General features: G+C 39.5%; 1 protein-coding gene, 4 non-coding genes and 2 pseudogenes across 6 annotated transcripts in view; all 7 read right to left on the bottom strand.

The window, feature by feature from the left end:
* LOC137641610 (prostaglandin reductase 1-like) overlaps nucleotides 1–22,669 on the bottom strand; it is a 581,256-nt gene that overhangs the window by 439,977 nt on the left and 118,610 nt on the right. The gene's annotated exons all lie outside the window — the stretch shown is intronic.
* On the bottom strand, nucleotides 682–7,540 carry LOC137640408 (uncharacterized; annotated as a pseudogene).
* LOC137641706 (U4 spliceosomal RNA) lies at nucleotides 2,977–3,117 on the bottom strand. Its single transcript, XR_011044571.1, has one exon. It is a non-coding gene; the product is annotated as a U4 spliceosomal RNA (small nuclear RNA).
* LOC137641719 (U4 spliceosomal RNA) lies at nucleotides 9,821–9,961 on the bottom strand. The gene has a single exon (XR_011044582.1). It is a non-coding gene; the product is annotated as a U4 spliceosomal RNA (small nuclear RNA).
* On the bottom strand, nucleotides 12,201–16,925 carry LOC137640407 (uncharacterized; annotated as a pseudogene).
* LOC137641714 (U4 spliceosomal RNA) lies at nucleotides 16,687–16,827 on the bottom strand. Its single transcript, XR_011044578.1, has one exon. It is a non-coding gene; the product is annotated as a U4 spliceosomal RNA (small nuclear RNA).
* On the bottom strand, nucleotides 22,446–22,586 carry LOC137641713 (U4 spliceosomal RNA). The gene has a single exon (XR_011044577.1). It is a non-coding gene; the product is annotated as a U4 spliceosomal RNA (small nuclear RNA).

Below are 22,669 nucleotides of genomic sequence, written 5' to 3'. Positions count from 1 at the left end.
AATACGTTCAAATACTTTGCAGAAACCGGAGGTGAGGGAGATAGGACGAAATTTGTCAGTGCTAGGCTTGGGAACGGGTACAATTGTACTAAGAGTCCATGCTAGGGGCACATATCCCAAGCAGAGGCAGAGGTTGTAGAGCCGGAGGAGAGGGTTGCCAGGTATTTTTATGTGTGCAAAGGACTGCATAGGTGATGCCATCATCACCAGGAGCTGACTTCTTATTCCTTGCTAAGGCACGTCACAGCTCTTCCTTAGTTATGGGTACATCATCCTCTTCATCCCTGCTCAGTAAGGCGGAACTGAGACGTACGGCACGATGGTTTTTTTGTGAAGAAAGAGAGTCTTGTATATGAGCTGGAAGGTTGATGGTTCGTGACTGTGCTGACCACTCATCAATAAGGTCCTGTGCATACTGAGCAGGGCTGTGGTGGAGGACACTTGGGGGTTTCTTCTTCACAATCCTATTGATGAGGTGCCACATGGAACCAATGCTTGTTTGACGGTTGATGCTGTCTGTTAATTTGTGCCAGGAATCTGTTTGTACACATTGCTGTAGAGCAACTAGATCATCTCTCGATAGTTGATACTGGGGCAGAGTCTCAGGACTTGGTTGTCTCATAAAGGCAAGGCCATTATCCATCGCCTTCTTTTCTGCCTGAGAAATTCGATTATCCAGTGTCATAGCACCAACACGATGCCTGATATGAGGCTTTCTGATATATTGCGTGTGGAAAGCATGTGTGGTACTAACAAGGAGTAAAGTTTCTCCAGACAGTGGAGGTCAAATGTAGGTCGAAGGTTAGTCATATATGAAATGTACGTAGGCTGGTACTTAGGCGGAATTGTGATGCAAGTGCGATTGTGTATTGGAGTAGGTGTAGCGAGAAGAGAATATTGGATGCTGAGACCAATGTGATCAGAGAAGAGCGTAGGAACCGTTACACAATTGACTCGGGAAGGTACGAGTCCACAGGTCAAGATGGGATCCAAAGTACCACCTCGTGCATGTGTTGATCCACCAGTGTCCCAACGGGTCAGTTGATTTCGACGAATGTATCCTTGAAGTAGGTTCCCGTTGCGGTACACAGTGCCAGCAAGATCTCCCAAGTCTGGATGACGGGCATTAAATTCTCCCATGTAAACCATACCACGAAGGGTTGGGCCTGGAAGCTTGGCTGTATTTATCCTACCTGGTGCTGCATATACATTGCACAGTCGTATGGTGCCTCCGCCAACAGTAATCTCAAATAATTGAAATGTTGTATCTTCATCCTCTGAGTTTGTGAGAAGTCTATGCTAAATTGAAGTGCGTATATAGGTGATGAGGCCATGTCTTATTAAATGAACGTAGGACACATAGCCAGTGAGCGAGGGAGCTTCTGAGAGATGGAAAGCCCTTGGAAATGATGGAATAACTGCCGAGATGATATTGACCGAAAACGAAGCAACTCCCAAAATATTAACAAGATTATTTTGTAGAAAGTGGCATGAAAAGGCAAAATCTGATTGATGGGAGCTAGGAGTGTTGGTGAAAATGGCAAAAAAAAAGAAAGAGATATGACTGATTGCAGTAATTACATAGGAATCACACTTACATCAGTTTTCATGAAGAGATATATGTTCATTCTAAACAGACTAGAGAGAAATATTGATGAAAGGATGAACAAGCCGGATTTAGAAAAGGTAGAAGTTGCACTTTAAAAATACACTTTTGATGGCATTTGTGGACTATGGAAAATCAATTTTGTGGAGAGTCCTGCGTTAATATGGAGTTCCTCTTAAATATGTCCTGTGTTATTATGGACTTCCTCTTAAATATGTAAATTTGATTAAATCTGTTCATGAGCATAGCAAGTACAAAGTTAATGTTAGTGCAGTGCTATCAAATGAATTTCCAGTGAACAGTGGAGTACTCCAGGGGCATGTGTTGTCACCTATGTTGTTTATCTTCCTCATTGATTTGGTAATGTATAGAACAGTTGAGGATGGTGGAGAAGGATTGGACTGGATTGGTAAAGGGAAATTAGCTAACCTAGAGTATGCTGATGACGCTGTCCATATTAGCAAAGCACCACAGGACCTGCATAGGTAGCTTACCAAAATGCGTGAAATATCACATGAGGTTGTGCTCAAGATAAATAGAAGAGTTGATGAGAATGGAATATGCAATGGAAGGAGAAAGGATTAATTTGGTGGAATCATTTAATATTTAGGTACTATGATATCTAATACAGAATCTTTAGAATTTGAGTTTGATGAAAGATTGTAAAAAGCAAATCAGACAATGGCTGGCTTAAGTAAAATTCGGAAACCAAATCAACTGAAATTAAAAATAAAAATCGGGCTATATATCAGTTTAGGGAGATCGGTGTTATTCTATGGACATGAGTCGGGGTATAACAATGAAACAATATCCAACAGATTATGTAGATTTGAGAACAAAACCCTCAGAAGAATATTAGGAGTTGAATGGCAGGGCAGGATTAGAAATGAAACTATAAGAGACTACTCGCGTACCATATGTAGATGAGATCATGGTGAGGGGTAGGTGGAAATGGTGTGGGCATGCTCTTCGCACTCCCCAAGACAGATTAGTACACCAAACTTTCAATTGGGCTACACAAGGCAATAGAAAAGTTGGAAGAGACAGGCCTACATGGCTGAGGAATATGAAGCTTGAAATTTATGATGATGGGAGAAGTATTGATATTTTAAAAGCTCAAGATAGAGATGACTGGTGAAATCTAACAGAGGCCCTTTGCGTCAATAGGCGCAGGAGTAGATGACAATGATGATATTTTAAAAAATTAGTTCCTGCTTGTCAAGGCATTTATACCCGCCTTCTAGTCACTTTCTCCCTTTCTCAATATCCAACACTAATTCTGCAATTAAGAATTTCAGAATTTCACAAGTAAATATTGTGTTTCACTTACAAGGATTCCATCATAGGCATGAGGCATGAGAGGTTTTTGGCCCTGGTAAGGGCTGATAGAAATTGCCATCGTTGTCGGTTTTTCACGTCAACTAGGCGGGGTATTGGGAAAAGTTTTCAACTAGCAATAATCGCACCTCGGTTAGCCCTCATTGGTTACGATACTGCCACTGCGCAAAGCTAACTCACCTAACCCAGAAGGCAACAAGTCATTTACTTGACTGAAGAGTTCTAGCCAAACGTAAGGTATTTCATGTTAATGAAGGGACATTTCATGCATAATTCCAATAACAAATAAATTTTCTCAGATATTAATTTTTAACATTTCTATTTATAAAAATGAATCAGTTAACATCATCAATAGTACAATGTATTTTTAATAAGTTCAGAGGTCCACCACATTTCTCATACTATATGGCCTAAAAAAAATACCAAGATACACTGTCTATTGGTCGGAAAGATTCAGAGATCATCGTCAACCTCTTAAACTCTTTAACCTTTGAATACACTTGAGAAACTATATTAGCAAAGAAGATGCATTATATATAATGCAGTAAATGCAAGCCTATTGCAGAAGCAAAGAGTGACATAACAAGAAGTTTTAACCATAGAAGAAACTTTGCCAAAACAAAAATATATGCAACAAAAAGGCATTTATAGAATAAACTATCAAGGAAAATGGTAATAAATCCAATCACTATCAAATATAAAGAAAACACGGCCAATAACCATTCTAACTCCAATTAGTCAAAGAAATAGTATAAGAATAACTGACAATGTTCCCCACTAAAAATGTATCCCAGATGATGTATAAGTCTGGGTAAAAAATAACTGTAATCATAAAAAACTTAAGAAATATTGCATAAGAGTAACGTTCATTCTGTGATAGCAATACAAACCTAAATTGCTTGCCATCTCTCTTGAGATAAGTCGGGTTGACCTAACTCGATCATTATTATTATTATTATTATTATTATTATTATTATTATTATTATTATTATTATTATTATTATTATTATTATCATTATTATTATTATTATTATTATTATTACTATTATTATTTTGGGACATGACATGCAGTTACAAGGAGAAAACCTTGGATATCAAATGATACTTGGAATATTATAAACAAGAGAAAAAGACAGAAATTGATTGTTGAAAGTTTTCGAGAAAGTAATGAAAATTACAAGGTTAAACATGCTAAGTATTCCAGTATTGATGGAGAAGTCAAAAGAAAAGCCAGGAATGACTGGAGAGAATATTTAGACCGGAAAGCAGATGAGGCTGACAAAGCTACTGTATGAATTTAAGGAGTGGCTATAGTGTGAGAATTGATCAGAGAATTATTAATGAAACCTTTACTGGGGCAAAGAATAAGCATATACCCATCAGAGAGAGAGAGAGAGATTTTGTTTTAATAATTTTATTGCGCCCATTGGCGTCAGACATTTGAGTACATGGTAATACAGTAATATTGTTTACATCTACATTGTAATTCACTTATGCCTAAAGAATAAAAAAAAAAGTAAGTACAAAGATTTAAGTACATATTTAAACAGTATTGTTTACATCTATAGCATATAATGAAGGTTATACAAAGGAATACAAAATAAAGTATAGACAGATATCTAGTAGGCCTACATATTAAAATTAATATTGCTTATTTCTATATATTTATGGTTATGCAAATGAATTCATATGGAATACAAATTAAATTTAGTTTAATTTCAGAGGTAGGTTGTACCTATCTTTAATTAAAATTACAAAACAGCTGATTATTCAGTATCCACCAAAGTGAGGATGGCGCATGAGGATCTCATCGAGCAAATTATCATCTGTCAATTTTTTACATGTATCAACTACTGTGAGTCTTTGGGGTAATATGTCACTAACAAAAGGACATTCCAGGCAATAGTGTTCCAGGGTGTTGGCGTTGGGTGCGTCACATAACCTACAGAAGGAGAAGTGAGGAACTCCATCTTGCTCAGGCACCTGCCAAACTGGTTGCCAACCCAGCCGAAGACGCGCACAAACCACATTATTTTGACGAACCATGAGTCCACTGCGGCGATACTTGTGTTGGTGAAGAAAGAAGTGATCATAATGCTGTATTGATATACTGGTGGCTCTCTCGGCATTACTACGATGATGAGTAGGTGAGCGAGCAGCTTGGCGCACCATTTTTCTGCAGCACAGGAGAGATAGACTGGGAGCATCAGCATCTAGAGGATCCAGTTGACAGGCACCCTTTGCCAGATGGTCAACGGTGTTGTTAGCAAGAAGACCCACATGAGAGGGAATCCATAGGAAGTGCACTACCAGTGAGCTCATGTTGGCCATGTCTAGTTGCCTATGTATTTGTGTAACCAGGGGCTTGTATGCTGGCTTATGTGAAGAAAGGGCTTGGGGTGCTGGTTGCGAGTCGCAGATGATCAAGGCGTTGTTTCTGGTCCGTGTGATTAAAATAACTGCATCTAGAAGTCCATGTAGTTCACAATACGTGGAGCTTGATGACTTTGGGAGGCGACGGCCTGTCCAGCCCTCTGGCGGGGGTTCCAAAGTGGGGGAGAAAACAGCACATCCAGCACTGCCATACTGCTGTAGGGAGCCGTCTGTGTAGAGGTGATGGGTTACACTGAGGGACGAGGATAGTCTGTCGATGGTCTCCAATGCACATTGTTGTTGAAGTTGAGGCAAGTCAGTCTTAGAGACTGGAGTGTAAGAGATTGCTGGCACAGGAGTCAGCCAGGGTGCAAGGCCATGATCCACGCTCTCTGCCACGATGTTGATGTCAAGCCCCCGAATGCTTGAACAGACAGTACTAACTAGTGTACGTCCCCCCTGGCGTAGTTGTGGACGAGGTGCATCTACATCGAGAGAAGTTCTGATGATGTTTGAATAGTGAGGAGACAGGTGAGGGTAATACAGGCATTTGATACTGAAGTAGGTGACATTGGAGTATATTCTCTCAACGAGTGGAGGGAGACGGAGTTCATGTTGTATGTTTACAATTCTAGTGGATGCTAGACAACCTAGAGTAGGTCTCATTGCTTGGTTCTGGAATTATTCAAGTGGCTGTGGAGTTGATCTGGAGAGTTGACATAGTGCAGGGGAAAGATAATCTATCACTGAGCGGATGAAAGCAATATATATGGTTCTGGCAACTGGGATAGATACTCCTGCAGAATAGTTAGTAAGCCACTTGAGAGGAGTCAGGCGTCGCTGTAACCGGGCCAGCAGATCTTGAACAATTGGATGTATTCTCTGTCTCGCTGGAATGGATGGTGTAATTCGCAATGGCGCTCCCAAGTAAATATATTGTGTACATAAAGGTACAACATTGTTCCAAACAGTAAATTCTGGTAGATTCCTTGCTGGCCTTGGGGAGAAGATTCTACTTTTTCCTGGGGAGATGATAAGACCACAGGAGGATGCTGATTCGTAGAAGCAAGAAAGGAAGCATTGCAAGTGATCCGGAGAGGTTGAATGAATGCAAATATCGTCTGCGTAGCAAGTGATGGTTGTGTTATCAGTATCAGGCAGTAAGGAAAGAAGGCGATGTAGGAGAATATTAAATAAAAATGGACTAAGTACTCCCCCTTGTGGAGTACCAAGTTCAAGTTCCTTTGCAGTGCTCAATGCTCTCTTAAACAGCACACGAGAGACTCTATTTCGAAGATATCCACGTATCCACCTCAAAAGGTTTCCCTTGATTCCAAAATCAATAAGCTGGTCTAAAATAATGTCTCTATTTGCAACGTCAAATGCACTTTTCAAATCAATGAAGGCTACAACACTGGTTGGGGAGAGACGAGTGTAGAGCTCAATGAGATGATGATGTGTTCCTCGTTGGGGTGGGAAGCCATATATTCTAGACGAAAGCTTATCTTGCAGCCGGAACATAAGGCATGAGAGGAGAATACGTTCAAATACTTTGCAGAAACCGGAGGTGAGGGAGATAGGGCGAAATTTGTCAGTGCTAGGCTTGGGAACGGGTACAATTGTACTATGAGTCCATACTAGGGGCACATATCCCAAGCAGAGGCAGAGGTTGTAGAGCCGGAGGAGAGGGTTGCCAGGTATTTTTATGAGTGTGCAAAGGACTGCATAGGTGATGCCATCATCACCAGGAGCTGACTTCTTATTCCTTGCTAAGGCACGTCATAGCTCTTCCTTAGTTATGGGTACATCATCCTCTTCATCCCTGCTCAGTAAGGCGGAACTGAGACGTAAGGCACGATGGTTTTTTTGTGAAGAAAGAGAGTCTTGTATATGAGCTGGAAGGTTGATGGTTCGTGACTGTGCTGACCACTCATCAATAAGGTCCTGTGCATACTGAGCAGGACTGTGGTGGAGGACACTTGGGGGTTTCTTCTTCACAATCCTATTGATGAGGTGCCACATGGAACCAATGCTTGTTTGATGGTTGATGCTGTCTGTTAATTTGTGCCAGGAATCTGTTTGTACACATTGCTGTAGAGCAACTAGATCATCTCTCGATAGTTGATACTGGTGCAGAGTCTCAGGACTTGGTTGTCTCATAAAGGCAAGGCCATCATCCATCGCCTTCTTTTCTGCCTGAGAAATTCGATTATCCAGTGTCATAGTACCAACACGATGCCTGATATGAGGCTTTCTGATATATTGCGTGTGGAAAGCATGTGTGGTACTAACAAGGAGTAAAGTTTCTCCAGACAGTGGAGGTCAAATGTAGGTCGAAGGTTAGTCATATATGAAATGTATTAGGCGGAATTGTGATGCAAGTGCGATTGTGTATTGGAGTAGGTGTAGCGAGAAGATAATATTGGATGCTGAGACCAATGTGATCAGAGAAGAGCGTAGGAACCGTTACACAATTGACTCGGGAAGGTACGAGTCCACAGGTCAAGATGGGATCCAAAGTACCACCTCGTGCATGTGTAGATCCACCAGTGTCCCAACGGATCAGTTGATTTCGACGAATGTATCCTTGAAGTAGGTTCCCGTTGCGGTTCACAGTGCCAGCAAGATCTCCCAAGTCTGGATGACGGGCATTAAATTCTCCCATGTAAACCATACCACGAAGGGTTGGGCCTGGAAGCTTGGCTGTATTTATCCTACCTGGTGCTGCATATACATTGCAGTCGTATGGTGCCTCCGCCAACAGTAATCTCAAATAATTGAAATGTTGTATCTTCATCCTCAGAGTTTGTGAGAAGTCTATGCTGAATTGAAGTGCGTATATAGGTGATGAGGCCATGTCTTACTAAATGAAAGTAGGACACATAGCCAGTGAGCGAGGGAGCTTCTGAGAGATGTAAAGCCCTTGGAAATGATGGAATAACTGCCGAGATGATATTGACCGAAAACGAAGTAACTCCCAAAATATTAACTAGATTATTTTGTAGAAAGTGGCATGAAGAGGCAAAATCTGATTGATGGGAGCTAGGAGTGTTGGTGAAAATGGCAAAAAAAAAAAAAAAAAGAGATATGACTGATTGCAGTAATTACATAGGAATCACACTTACATCAGTTTTCATGAAGAGATATAATATGTTCATTCTAAACAGACTAGAGAGAAATATTGATGAAAGGATGAACAAGCAGGATTTAGAAAAGGTAGAAGTTGCACTTTAAAAATACACTTTTGATGGCATTTGTGGACTATGAAAAATCAATTTTGTGGAGAGTCCTGTGTTAATATGGAGTTCCTCTTAAATATGTCCTGTGTTATTATGGACTTCCTCTTAAATATGTAAATTTGATTAAATCTGTTCATGAGCATAGCAAGTGCAAAGTTAATGTTAGTGCAGTGCTATCAAATGAATTTCCAGTGAACAGTGGAGTACTCCAGGGGAATGTGTTGTCACCTATGTTGTTTATCTTCCTCATTGATTTGGTAATGTATAGAACAGTTGAGGATGGTGGAGAAGGATTGGACTGGATTGGTAAAGGGAAATTAGCTAACCTAGAGTATGCTGATGATGCTGTCCATATTAGCAAAGCACCACAGGACCTGCATAGGTAGCTTACCAAAATGCGTGAAATATCACATGAGGTTGTGCTCAAGATAAATAGAAGAGTTGATGAGAATGGAATATGCAATGGAAGGAGAAAGGATTAATGTGGTGGAATCATTTAATATTTAGGTACTATGATCTCTAATACAGAATCTTTAGAATTTGAGTTTGATGAAAGATTGTAAAAAGCAAATCAGACAATGGCTGGCTTAAGTAAAATTCGGGAACCAAATCAACTGAAATTAAGAATAAAAATCGGGCTATATATCAGTTTAGGGAGATCGGTGTTATTCTATGGACATGAGTCGGGGTATAACAATGAAACAATATCCAACAGATTATGTAGATTTGAGAACAAAACCCTCAGAAGAATATTAGGAGTTGAATGGCAGGGCAGGATTAGAAATGAAACTATAAGAGACTACTCGCGTACCATATGTAGATGAGATCATGGTGAGGGGTAGGTGGAAATGGTGTGGGTATGCTCTTCGCACTCCCCAAGACAGATTAGTACACCAAACTTTCAATTGGGCTACACAAGGCAATAGAAAAGTTGGAAGATCCAGGCCTATATGGCTGAGGAATATGAAGCTTGAAATTTATGATGATGGGAGAAGTATTGATATTTTAAAAGCTCAAGATAAAGATGACTGGTGAAATCTAACAGAGGCCCTTTGCGTCAATAGGCACAGGAGTATATGACAATGATGATATTTTAAAAAATTAGTTCCTGCTTGTCAAGGCATTTATACCCGCCTTCTAGTCACTTTCTCCCTTTCTCAATATCCAACACTAATTCTGCAATTAAGAATTTCAGAATTTCACAAGTAAATATGTTACACTTACAAGGATTCCATCATAGGCATGAGGCATGAGAGGTTTTTGGCCCAGGTAAGGGCTGATAGAAATTGCCATCGTTGTCGGTTTTTCACGTCAACTAGGCGGGGTATTGGGAAAAGTTTTCAACTAGCAATAATCGCACCTCGGTTAGCCCTCATTGGTTACGATACTGCCACTGCGCAAAGCTAACTCACCTAACCCAGGAGGCAACAAGTCATTTACTTGACTGAAGAGTTCTAGCAAAACGTAAGGCATTTCATGTAAATGAAGGGACATTTCATGCATAATATCAAATACAAATAAATTTTCTCAGACATTAATTTTTAACATTTCTATTTATAAAAATGAAGCAGTTAACATCATCAATAGTACAATGTATTTTTAATAAGTCCAGAGGTCCACCACATTTCTCATACTATATGGCCTAAAACAAATACCAAGATACACTGTCTATTGGTCGGAAAGATTCAGAGATCATCGCCAACCTCTTAAACTCTTTAACCTTTGAATACACTTGAGAAACTATATTAGCAAAGATGCATTATATATAATGCAGTAAATGCAAGCCTATTGCAGAAGCAAAGAGTGACATAACTAGAAGTTTTAACCATAGAAGAAATTTTGCCTAACAAAAATATATGCAACAAAAAGGCATTTATAGAATAAACTATCAAGGAAAATGGTAATTAATCCCATCATTATCAAAAATAAAGAAAACACGGCCAATAACCATTCTAACTCCAATTAGTCAAAGAAATAGTATAAGAATAACTGACAATGTTCCCCACTAAAAATGTATCCCAGATGATGTATAAGTCTGGGTAAAAAATAACTGTAATTATAAAAAACTTAAGAAATATTGCATAAGAGTAACGTTCATTCTGTGATAGCAATACAAACCTAAATTGCTTGCCATCTCTCTTGAGATAAGTCTGGTTGACCTAACTCAAATTATTATTATTATTATTATTATTATTATTATTATTATTATTATTATTATTATTATTATTATTATTATTATCATTATTATTATTATTATTTTGGGAGATGCAGTTACAAGAAGAAAACCTTGGATATCAATTGATACTTGGAATATTATAAACTAGAGAAAAAGACAGAAATTGATTGTTGAAAGTTTTCGAGAAAGTAATGAAAATTACAATGTTAAACATGCTAAGTATTCCAGTATTGATGGAGAAGTCAAAAGAAAAGCCAGGAATGACTGGAGAGAATATTTAGACTGGAAAGTAGATGAGGCTGACAAAGCTAAGAATTCAAGTAGTGGCTATAGTGTGAGAATTGATCAGAGAATTATTAATGAAACCTTTACTGGGGCAAAGAATAAGCATATACCCATCAGAGAGAGAGAGAGAGAGAGAGAGAGAGAGAGAGAGAGAGAGAGAGATTTGGTTTTAATAATTTTATTGCGCCCATTGGCGTCAGACATTTGAGAACATGGTAATACAGTAATATTGTTTACATCTACATTGTAATTCAGTTATGCCTAAAGAATAAAAAAAAAGTAAGTACAAAGATTTAAGTACATATTTAAACAGTATTGTTTACATCTATAGCATATAATGAAAGTTATACAAAGGAATACAAAATAGAGTATAGACAGATATCTAGTACATAATAAAATTAATATTGCTTATTTCTATATATTTATGGTTATGCAAATGAATTCATATGGAATACAAATTAAATTTAGTTTAATTTCATAGGTAGGTTGTACCTATCTTTAATTAAAATTACAAAACAGCTGATTATTCAGTATCCACCAAAGTGAGGATTGCGCATGAGGATCTCATCGAGCAAATTATCATCTGTCAATAATTTTTACATGTATCAACTACTGTGAGTCTTTGGGGTAATATGTCACTAACAAGAGGACATTCCAGGCAATAGTGTTCCAGGGTGTTGGCGTTGGGTGCGTCACATAACCTACAGAGGGAGAAGTGAGGAACTCCATCTTGCTCAGGCACCTGCCAAACTGGTTGCCAACCCAGCCGAAGACGCGCACAAACCACATTATTTTGACGAACCATGAGTCCACTGCGGCGATACTTGTGTTGGTGAAGAAAGAAGTGATCATAATGCTGTATTGATATACTGGTGGCTCTCTCGGCATTACTACGATGATGAATAGGTGAGCGAGCAGCTTGGCGCACCATTTTTCTGCAGCACAGGAGAGATGGACTGGGAGCATCAGCATCTAGAGGATCCAGTTGACAGGCACCCTTTGCCAGATGGTCAACGGTGTTGTTAGCAAGAAGACCCACATGAGAGGGAATCCATAGGAAGTGCACTACCAGTGAGCTCATGTTGGCCATGTCTAGTTGCCTATGTATTTGTGTAACCAGGGGCTTGTATGCTGGCTTATGTGAAGAAAGGGCTTGGAGTGCTGGTTGCGAGTCGCAGATGATCAAGGCGTTGTTTCTGGTCCGTGTGATTAAAATAACTGCATCTAGAAGTCCATGTAGTTCACAATACATGGAGCTTGATGACTTTGGGAGGCGACGGCCTGTCCAGCCCTCTGGCGGGGGTTCCAAAGTGGGGGAGAAAACAGCACATCTAGCACTGCCATCCTGCTGTAGGGAGCCGTCTGTGTAGAGGTGATGGGTTACACTGAGGGACGAGGATAGACTGTCAATGGTCTCCAATGCACATTGTTGTTGAAGTTGAGGCAAGTCAGTCTTAGAGACTGGAGTGTAAGAGATTGCTGGCACAGGAGTCAGCCAGGGTGCCAGGCCATGATCCACGTTCTCTGCCACGATACTGATGTCAAGCTCCCGAATGCTTGAACAGACAGTACTAACTAGTGTATGTCCCCCCTGGCGTAGTTGTGGACGAGGTGCATCTACATCGAGAGAAGTTCTGATGATGTTTGAATAGTGAGGAGACAGGTGAGGGTAATACAGGCATTTGATACTGAAGTAGGTGACATTGGAGTATATTCTCTCAACGAGTGGAGGGAGACGGAGTTCATGTTGTATGTTTACAATTCTAGTGGATGCTAGACAACCTAGAGTGAGTCTCATTGCTTGGTTCTGGAATTATTCAAGCGGCTGTGGAGTTGATCTGGAGAGTTGACATAGTGCAGGGTAAAGATAATCTATCACTGAGCGGATGAAAGCAATATATATGGTTCTGGCAACTGGGATAGATACTCCTGCAGAATAATTAGTAAGCCACTTGAGAGGAGTCAGGCGTCGCTGTAACCGGGCCAGCAGATCTTGAACAATTGGATGTATTCTCTGTCTCGCTGGAATGGATGGTGTAATTCGCAATGGCGCTCCCAAGTAAATATATTGTGTGCATAAAGGTACAACATTGTTCCAAACAGTAAATTCTGGTAGATTCCTTGCTGGCCTTGGGGAGAACATTCTACTTGTTCCTGGGGAGATGATAAGACCACAGGAGGATGCTGATTCGTAGAAGGAAGAAAGGAAGCATTCCAAGTGATCCGGAGAGGTTGAATGAATGCAAAAATCGTCTGCGTAGCAAGTGATAGTTGTGTTATCAGTATCAGGCAGTAAGGAAAGAAGGCGATGTAGGAGAATATTAAATAAAAATGGACTAAGTACTCCCCCTTGTGGAGTACCAAGTTCAAGTTCCTTTGCAGTGCTCAATGCTCTCTTAAACAGCACACGAGAGACTCTTATTTCGAAGATATCCACGTATCCACCTCAAAAGGTTTCCCTTGATTCCAAAATCAATAAGCTGGTCTAAAATAATGTCTCTATTTGCGACGTCAAATGCACTTTTCAAATCAATGAAGGCTACAACACTGGTTGGGGAGAGACGAGTGTAGAGCTCCATGAGACGATGATGTGTTCCTCGTTGGGGTAGGAAGCCATATATTCTAGACGAAAGCTTATCTTGCAGCCGGAACATAAGGCATGAGAGGAGAATACGTTCAAATACTTTGCAGAAACAGGAGGTGAGGGTGATAGGACGAAATTTGTCAGTGCTACGCTTGGGAACGGGTACAATTGTACTATGAGTCCATGCTGGGGGCAAATATCCCAAGCAGAGGCAGAGGTTGTAGAGCCGGAGGAGAGGGTTGCCAGGTATTTATATGAGTATGCAAAGGACTGCATAGGTGATGCCATCATCACCAGGAGCTGACTTCTTATTCCTTGCTAAGGCACGTCATAGCTCTTCCTTAGTTATGGGTACATCATCCTCTTCATCCCTGCTCAGTAAGGCGGAACTCAGACGTAAGGCACGATGGTTTTTTTGTGAAGAAAGAGAGTCTTGTATATGAGCTGGAAGGTTGATGGTTCGTGACTGTGCTGATCACTCATCAATAATGTCCTGTGCATACTGAGCAGGGCTGTGGTGGAGGACACTTGGGGGTTTCTTCACAATCCTATTGATGAGGTGCCACATGGAACCAATGCTTGTTTGATGGTTGATGCTGTCTGTTAATTTGTGCCAGGAATCTGTACACATTGCTGTAGAGCAACTAGATCATCTCTCGATAGTTGATACTGGTGCAGAGTCTCAGGACTTGGTTGTCTCATAAAGGCAAGGCCATCATCCATCGCCTTCTTTTCTGCCTGAAAAATTCGATTATCCAGTGTCATAGCACCAACACGATGCCTGATATGAGGCTTTCTGATATATTGCGTGTGGAAAGCATGTGTGGTACTAACAAGGAGTAAAGTTTCTCCAGACAGTGGAGGTCAAATGTAGGTCGAAGGTTAGTCATATATGAAATGTACGTAGGCTGGTACTTAGGCGGAATTGTGATGCAAGTGCGATTGTGTATTGGAGTAGGTGTAGCGAGAAGAGAATATTGGATGCTGAGACCAATGTGATCAGAGAAGAGCGTAGGAACCGTTACACAATTGACTCGGGAAGGTACGAGTCCACAGGTCAAGATGGGATCAAAGTACCACCTCGTGCATGTGTAGATCCACCAGTGTCCCAACGGGTCAGTTGATTTCGACGAATGTATCCTTGAAGTAGGTTCCCGTTGTGGTTCACAGTGCCAGCAAGATCTCCCAAGTCTGGATGACGGGCATTAAATTCTCCCATGTAAACCATACCATGAAGGGTTGGGGCTGGAAGCTTGGCTGTATTTATCCTACCTGGTGCTGCATATACATTGCACAGTCGTATGGTGCCTCCGCCAACAGTAATCTCAAATAATTGAAATGTTGTATCTTCATCCTCAGAGTTTGTGAGAAGTCTATGCTGAATTGAAGTGCGTATATAGGTGATGAGGCCATGTCTTACTAAATGAACTTAGGACACATAGCCAGTGAGCGAGGGAGCTTCTGAGAGATGGAAAGCCCTTGGAAATGATGGAATAACTGCCGATATGATATTGACCAAAAACGAAGTAACTCCCAAAATATTAACAAGATTATTTTGTAGAAAGTGGCATGAAGAGGCAAAATCTGATTGATGGGAGCTAGGAGTGTTGGTGAAAATGGCAAAAAAAAAAAAAAGAGATATGACTGATTGCAGTAATTACATTGGAATCACTCTTACATCAGTTTTCATGAAGATATATGCTCATTCTAAACAGACTAGAGAGAAATATTGATGTAAGGATGAACAAGCAGGATTTAGAAAAGGTAGAAGTTGCACTTTAAAAATACACTTTTGATGGCATTTGTGGACTATGAAAAAGCAATTTTGTGGAGAGTCCTGCGTTAATATGGAGTTCCTCTTAAATATGTCCTGTGTTATTATGGACTTCCTCTTAAATATGTCCTGTGTTATTATGGACTTCCTCTTAAATATGTAAATTTGATTAAATTTGTTCATGAGCATAGCAAGTGCAAAGTTAATGTTAGTGCAGTGCTATCAAATGAATTTCCAGTGAACAGTGGAGTACTCCAGGGGCATGTGTTGTCACCTATGTTGTTTATCTTCCTCATTGATTTGGTAATGTATAGAACAGTTGAGGATGGTGGAGAAGGATTGGACTGGATTGGTAAAGGGAAATTAGCTAACCTAAAGTATGCTGATGATGCTGTCCATATTAGCAAAGCACCACAGGACCTGCAAAGGTTGCTTACCAATTGCATGAAATATCACATGATGTTGTGCTCAAGATAAATAGACGAGATGATGAGAATGGAATATGCAATGGAAGGAGAAAGGATTAATGTGGTGGAATCATTTAATATTTAGGTACTATGATCTCTAATACAGAATCTTTAGAATTTGAGTTTGATGAAAGATTGTAAAAAGCAAATCAGACAATGGCTGGGTTAAGTAAAATTCGGAAACCAAATCAACTGAAATTGAAAATAAAAATCGGGCTATATATCAGTTTAGCGAGATCGGTTATTCTATGGACATGAGTCGGGGTATAACAATGAAACAATATCCAACAGATTATGTAGATTTGAGAACAAAACCCTCAGAAGAATATTAGGAGTTGAATGGCAGGGCAGGATTAGAAATGAAACTATAAGAGACTACTCGCGTACCATATGTAGATGAGATCATGGTGAGGGGTAGGTGGAAATGGTGTGGGTATGCTCTTCGCACTCCCCAAGACAGATTAGTACACCAAACTTTCAATTGGGCTACACAAGGCAATAGAAAAGTTGGAAGACCCAGGCCTACATGGCTGAGGAATATGAAGCTTGAAATTTATGATGATGGGAGAAGTATTGATCTTTTAAAAGCTCAAGATAGAGATGACTGGTGAAATCTAACAGAGGCCCTTTGCGTCAATAGGCGCAGGAGTAGATGACAATGATGATATTTTAAAAAAATTAGTTCCTGCTTGTCAAGGCATTTATACCCGCCTTCTAGTCACTTTCTCCCTTTCTCAATATCCAACACTAATTCTGCAATTAAGAATTTCAGAATTTCACAAGTAAATATTGTGTTACACTTACAAGGATTCCATCATAGGCATGAGGCATGAGAGGTTTTTGGCCCTGGTAAGGGCTGATAGAAATTGCCGTCGTTGTCGGTTTTTCACGTCAACTAGGCGGGGTATTGGGAAAAGTTTTCAACTAGCAATAATCGCACCTCGGTTAGCCCTCATTGGTTACGATACTGCCACTGCGCAAAGCTAACTCACCTAACCCAGAAGGCAACAAGTCATTTACTTGACTGAAGAGTTCTAGCAAAACGTAAGGCATTTCATGTAAATGAAGGGACATTTCATGCATAATTCCAAATACAAATAAATTTTCTCAGACATTAATTTTTAACATTTCTATTTATAAAAATGAAGCAGTTAACATCATCAATAGTACAATGTATTTTTAATAAGTCCAGAGGTCCACCACATTTCTCATACTATATGGCCTAAAACAAATACCAAGATACACTGTCTATTGGTCGGAAAGATTCAGAGATCATCGCCAACCTCTTAAACTCTTTAACCTTCGAATACACTTGAGAAACTAAATTAACAAAGAAGATGCATTAAATATAATGCGGTAAATGCAAGGCTATTGCAGAAGCAAAGAGTAACATAACTTGAAGTTTTAACCATAGAAGAAATTTTGCCAAAACAAAAATATATGCAACAAAAAGGTATTTATAAAATAAACTATCAAGGAAAATGGTAATTAATCCTATCATTATCAAAAATAAAGAAAACACGGCCAATAACCATTCTAAATCCAATTAGTCAAAGAAATAGTATAAGAATAACTGACAATGTTCCCCACTAAAAATGTATCCCAGATGATATATAAGTCTGGTTAAGAAATAACTGTAATCATAAAAAACTTAAGAAATATTGCATAAGAGTAACGTTCATTCTGTGATAGCAATACAAACCTAAATTGCTTGCCATCTCTCTTGAGATAAATCGGGTTGACCTAACTCGATTATTATTATTATTATTATTTTGGGACATGCAGTTACAAGGAGAAAACCTTGGATATCAAATTATACTTGGAATACTATAAACAAAAGAAATTTTTCGAGAAAGTAATGAAAATTACAAGGTTAAACATGCTAAGTATTCCAGTATTGATGGAGAAGTCAAAAGAAAAGCCTGGAATGACTGGAGAGAATATTTAGACTGGAAAGCAGATGAGGCTGACAAAGCTATGAATTCAAGGAGTGGCTATAGTGTGAGAATTGATCAGAGAATTATCAATGAAACCTTTACTGGGGCAAAGAAAAAGCATATACCCATCAGAGAGAGAGCTAGATATGTTATAACAACAAAAGATGACGAAAGACAACATTGGATGGAACACTTTAGTGGGGTCATGAATGTGAGATATGAAGGAAATATTATGATAGATATACCTGAAGCTGAGGAAGACCTTGATGTGCCCATGAATGAATTCAGTGTTTTGAAGTCGAAGCTATCACTAAAAACTAGAGATGGAAAGCCCTTGGAAACGATGGTTTAACTGCCAAGATGATATTGGCCGAAAATGAAGTGACTCCCAAAATATTTACAAGAGTATTTTGTAGAAAGTGGCACGAAGAGGCAAACCCTGATTGATGGGAGCTAGGAGTGTTGGTGAAAAAAAAAAAAAAAAAAAAAAAAAAAAAAAAAAAAAAAAAAAAAAAAAAAGAGGAGATATGACTGATTGCAGTAATTACATGGGCATCACACTTACATCAGTTTTCATGAAGAGATATAATATGTTCATTCTAAACAGACTAGGGAGAAAGATTGATGAAAAGATGACAAGCAGGATTTAGAAAAGGTAGAAGTTGTACTTTAAAAATACTCTTTTGATGGCATTTGTGGACTATGAAAAAGCAATTTTGTGGAGAGTCCTGCGTTATTATGGAATTCCTCTTAAATATGTCCTGTGTTATTATGGACTTCCTCTTAATATGTAAACTTTATTAAATCTGTTCATGAGTATAGCAAGTGCAAAGTTAATGTTAGTGGAGTGCTATCAAATGAATTTCCAGTGAACAGTGGAGTACTCCAAGGGAATGTGTTGTCACCTATGTTGTTAATCTTTCTCATTGATTTGGTAATGCATAGAACAGTTGAGAATGGTGGAGAAGGATTAGACTGGATTGGTAAAGGGAAATTAGCTAACCTAGAGTATGCTGATGACGCTGTCCATATTAGCAAAGCACCACAGGACCTGCAAAGGTTGCTTACCAAAATGCATGAATCTTCTTCTTCTTGGGGTATTAAAGCCAACACTTGTTGTTGGCACGGGCCTTTCCTGGAATGCATGAAATATCACATGAGGTTGTGCTCAAGATAAATAGAAGAGATGAAGAGAATGGAATATGCAATGGAAGGAGAAAGGATTAATGTGGTGGAATCATTTAATATTTAGGTACTATGATCTCTGATACAGAATCTTTAGAATTTGAGTTTAATGAAAGATTGTAAAAACCAAATCAGACAATGGCTGGGTTAAGTAAAATTCGAAAATCAAATCACCTGATATTACAAATAAAAATCAGGCTATATATCAGTTTAGCGAGATCAGTGTTATGCTATGGACATGCGTCAAGGTATGACAATGAAACAATATCCAACAGATTTTGTAGATTTGAGAACAAAACCCTCAGAAGAATATTAGGAGTTGAATGGCAGGGCAGGATTAGAAATGAAACTACAAGAGAGATTACTCGCATATCTTACAGATTCTTACAGATGTTTTCCGGGAAGAGGCCCTAGGGGGCCTGTGGCTCCAGTATGGTAGCCAGGACACCATGTGGGTGGTGGTGGCACGTGGTGTTTATCTGAGTTTTATAATTGAATTTTTGATCCTGTTTTCCAAAATTTATCAAATCTTGACTCAAACTGTGTCACTGTCTCTGAGTGTACCACCTCGTCCGGCAAATTGTTCCAAACGTTAACCACACGGTTAGGGAAGGAGTATTTGCAACTGTTCAGCCTGGCTCTTGTCTTGAATAATTTTTCATCATGGCCCCTTGTCACACTATCCTCCCTCATCCTGAAAAGATCCTCAGTACACTCCTTATCATACTTGTTGTTGACGATCTTAAATGTTTCAATCTGATCTCCTCTCGATCTCCTGTACGCTAATGATGGTAGATCTAATCTCTTAAGTCTCTCTTCATATGGCAGTTCCTTGAGACATGGCACCAGTTTCGATGCTCTCCTTTGCACATTTTCTATTGCGTTGATATCCTTGATAAGATGTGGGCACCACACTTGGTTGGCATATTCTAGGTGTGGCCATACCAAGGATGTGAAGAGAGGCTTAAATGTTGCCGGTTCCAGGTGTACAGATGTTCTCCTAATGAGGCCCACTATCTTATTTGCCCTCTCTATTTTCTCAGCCAGATGGTCAGCAAAAGTAAGTTTGTCATCTATGACTACACCAATGTCTCTTTCCGTTCTGGTCTTGCTGATGTTGTTGTACATGATGTAGCCATTATCGTCTACTGAGGTGTTGCCAATTCTCACGTATTTGCTATTCTCTGGATGGAAGAACATTTTCTAAGCTCGTCTAGGTCCCCTGTAGTATGTTGCAATCTTCCACATCCTGAATGCTCCTGAACACTTTAGTGTTGTCAGCATACAAAAACACCTCGCTGTCGTGCTTAACCACTTCAGGTAGATCATTTATGAACAGAACAAACAGCAAAGGACCCAGTACCGAGCCCTGAGGTACTCCACTAATAACTTCTTCCCAATCTGATGCCTCACCGTTCACTAAAACCCTCTACCTTCTCCCTGTTAAGAAACCCTATATCCAGTTCAGTAACTTCCCTTGGATATTATAGCTGGCAACTTTTTTCATCAGCCTTTTGTGTGGTATGCGGTCAAAAGCCTTCATGAAGTCACAGTAAACCACATCTGCTGCCATCCCCTCATCAAGAGCACACGTCCAGTTATCAAACACTTTAATGAGCTGTAATGCTGTTGATCTCCCAGATATAAATCCAAACTGTCTCTTGCTAAACATGTTGTTTTTCTTCATATGTGTTAATATTTCTTCTCCGAGTAGTGATTCCATAAGCTTACAAAATGACACTTGTAAGGCTGACCAGTCTGTAATTTCCAGGATCTTTCTTATTTCCTTTTTTGAATAAGGCAGTAATATGTGTAATTCTCCATTCCTCTGGTACCACACCCTCCTGTAGTGAGCTGTTGAACAATATCCTAAGTGGTTCCAATAGTTCTTCCATCTTTTTGAGTTTCTGGATTACTTTCCTTATTTTTGCATGGGTGATATCCACTCCTTCAATGACAGGTACTTTTCTTGCTGTAGCCTCTGGTATTTCCCCTTCCGGTTCTCTCATGAATACCCCGGTAAACTGTTTTGATAAAATATCTGCCTTCTCCTTGTTGTTAGTTGTGGTACTTGCTTTTTCATTACTGTCATACAGGTCACCTATACCTGACTTTGTTCTTGTTTTAGATGTAACATATTGCCAAAAAATCTTGGGATTATCTTTCACATGACTCGATATTTCTTTCTCCTTTATCTTTACAGCATTTCTGGTCTGCCGCCTGACTTGATTACTTAGCCTCCTGTACTCCGCCTCTGACTGTATCCCCTGGATAGTCCTCTTGTTTTACTTGTTTTAACTATGTCCATAGCCTTTGTTTCTTCTTTATTTTTGACCACAGTTTTCTATTCATCGGTAGGTACTCATTTGTCCGTTGCCTTATCTTGTTTTGGCCCTTATATTGTTTCTTGGGTACACATTCCTCAACAATTTCACGAAGTTTTGCAAGCATTTTATTCCATTTTTCTTCTGTGTCCAGTCTACATTCATTCTTTGCCCCATGAGTTGATAATTGGCCTTTTCATATAAGTATATCACTTTCTTTCCTTGAACCTCAACCTTCTGAATATCACAGTTAAATAAAATACATGCGTGGTCACTTCTACCCAGAGGACATTCTACTCTAATATCATCAATTATGGAATCCTCATTACTGAAAACTAAATCAAGAGTGCTACCAATTTTGTCTCCTCTTGTTCTTGTGATATCCTGAATGTGTTGTGTAAAAAAAAAATCACGGATTCTTTCTATGAACTGCGTGTTAAAATCTGTTGGCCCCGCTTCTGTCGTGTAATTGCTCCACTTGATGCGAGGAAGATTAAAGTCCCCAACAACTATTTTATATTGCACCTTAACATCACTCACTTCCTGCAGTAGTTGAAGCAATTTGCTATTATTTTCCTTGTCACTGCTGGGGCTACGATATATGTTGGTGATTAATATCTTGTCTTTTTTATCTGAGATCTCTACACAGCAGTATTCTTCATATTTAGTGGCTAGCTCCACAGAGGTGAAACGTAAATCTCTCCTCACGTATATATGTAGACGACATCATGGTGAGGGGTAGATGGAAATGGTTTGGGCATGCCTTTCGCACTCCCCAAGAGAGATTAGTACACCAAACTTTCAATTGGGCTACACAAGGCAATAGAAAAGTTGGAAGACCCCGCCCTACATGACTGAGGAATATGAAGCTTGAAATATATGATGATGGGAGAAGTATTGATTTTTTAAAAGCTAAAGATAGGGATAACTGGTGAAATCTAACAGGCCCTCTGCGTCAATAGGCGCAGGAGTAGATGACAAAGATGATTATTTTAAAAAATCAGTTCCTGTTTGTCAAGACATTTATAGTTTTATACCAGCCTTCATGGCTCAATATCCGACACTAATTCTGCAATTAGGAATTCCAGAATTTCACAAGTAAATATTGTGTTATACTTATTTAGATGGATTCCATCATAGGCATGAGAGGTTTTTGGCCCTGGTAAGGGCTGATAGAAATTGCCGTCGTTGTCGGTTTTTCACGTCAACTAGGCGGGGTATTGGGAAAAGTTTTCAACTAGCAATAATCGCACCTCGGTTAGCCCTCATTGGTTACGATACTGCCACTGCGCAAAGCTAACTCATCTGGCCCAAAAAGCAACTAGTCATCTACTTGACTGAGGAGTTCTAGCCAAACGTAAGAGATTTCATGTAAATAAAG

Source organism: Palaemon carinicauda, chromosome 5, assembly GCF_036898095.1.
Source record: "Palaemon carinicauda isolate YSFRI2023 chromosome 5, ASM3689809v2, whole genome shotgun sequence".
NCBI lineage: Eukaryota > Metazoa > Arthropoda > Malacostraca > Decapoda > Palaemonidae > Palaemon > Palaemon carinicauda.
This window is presented reverse-complemented; position numbering and strand designations above follow the sequence as displayed.